This window comes from Propithecus coquereli, unplaced genomic scaffold (genome assembly GCF_000956105.1).
Source record: "Propithecus coquereli isolate 6110/MARCELLA unplaced genomic scaffold, Pcoq_1.0 Scaffold312, whole genome shotgun sequence".
NCBI classification, from domain to species: Eukaryota; Metazoa; Chordata; class Mammalia; order Primates; family Indriidae; genus Propithecus; species Propithecus coquereli.
In genome coordinates, this window is record NW_012148753.1 from 1,260,487 (window position 1) to 1,261,978 (window position 1,492).

Here is a 1,492-nt window from a genome sequence, read left to right on the forward strand (position 1 = left end):
GCAAAAAATGTATATCTGAGAAAAGAAGTTTTTCTCAGAAAAGGGAAATCAAGTTACTAATTCATTGATTTTTTTGTTCAATGTACCTTTACAAAACACTATGCTGTCTTACTGGGTATTGGGGTAGTAAAAAAGACAAATAAAAATATATACCTTCCTTTAAGTTATTTGAATTATAGAGGAGGGAAAATGTATCTGCATAATTACTATAACATTTCTTTATTTTATTTCAAAATATCCAGGGGGTACAAATGTTTTTGTTAAACAGATACGCTGTATAATGCTGAAGTCAGGGCTTTGGTGTGCCTGCTACCGGGACATCGTTAATTGTACCCAGTAGGTAAGTGTTTATCCCTCATCCCACTCCCACCTTCCCATTCTTAGTATCCAGTGTCTTATGTCTTTTTGTGCCTATGTGTACCCATTATTTAGCTCCCACTTGTTAGTGAGATCATGTGCTGTTTGTTCTTCCATTTCTGAGATTCTTCACATAGGATAATGGTCTCCAGTTCCATCCAAGTTGCTGCAAATGACATTATTTCATTCCTTTTTATGGCTGAGTAGTACTCCATGGTGTGTGTGTGTGTGTGTGTGTGTGTGTGTGTGTGTGTTTATCACATTTTCTTTATCCATTCCTGAATTGATGGGCACTTAGGTTAATTCTATATCTTTGCAATTGTGAATTGTGCTGCAATGCACCTTTGACTGCAGGTGTCTTTTTGATAAAATGATTTTTCCTTTGGGTAGATACCCAGGAGTGGTATTGTTTCATCCAATGGTAGTTCTACTTTTAGCTCTTTGAGGAATCTCCATACTGTTTTCCATAGAGGGTATACTAGTTTGCAGTCTTACCAACAGTGTATAAGCGTTTTTCTTTCTCTGTATCCACACCGGCATCTATTGGTTTTGACTTTTTAATAATGGCCATTCTGACAAGGATAAGGTGGTATCTCACTGTGTTTTTAATTTGTATTTCCCAGGTGATTATTGATATTGAAAATGTTTTCATATGTTTGTTGTTCATATTTCTATTTTCTTTTGAAAAATTTCTGTTTCTGTCTTTTGTCCACTTTTTGATGGAGTTGTCTGTTTTTTCCTTGCTGTTTTATTTGAGTTCTTGGTAGATTCTAGATATTAGTCCTTTGTTGGATGTATAGTTTGCAAATATTTTCTCCTAATATATTATAACATTTATTAACATGAAATTAATGCAAAAACAGTGTCCAAAGATAAGATAGGAGGAACATTTTTAATCATGAGCTGAGCCAAAAACTAGCAGCCTTGGTGTACTACACTGTTGTGACAGTATGAGGGTCTCTGAAATCTCATCTCAGGAGCAAGACTAGAAAGAATGCCAGATGGTAGGGTGATTTTTAAATTGCATCTCAAGGTCGAAGTTGGTGACCAGATGTAACAGATCTGGAAGAAAGTTTAAGCCAGATGGAAAGGACATTTTAAACATACACACTAACACACACTCTGTGTTTTAAGA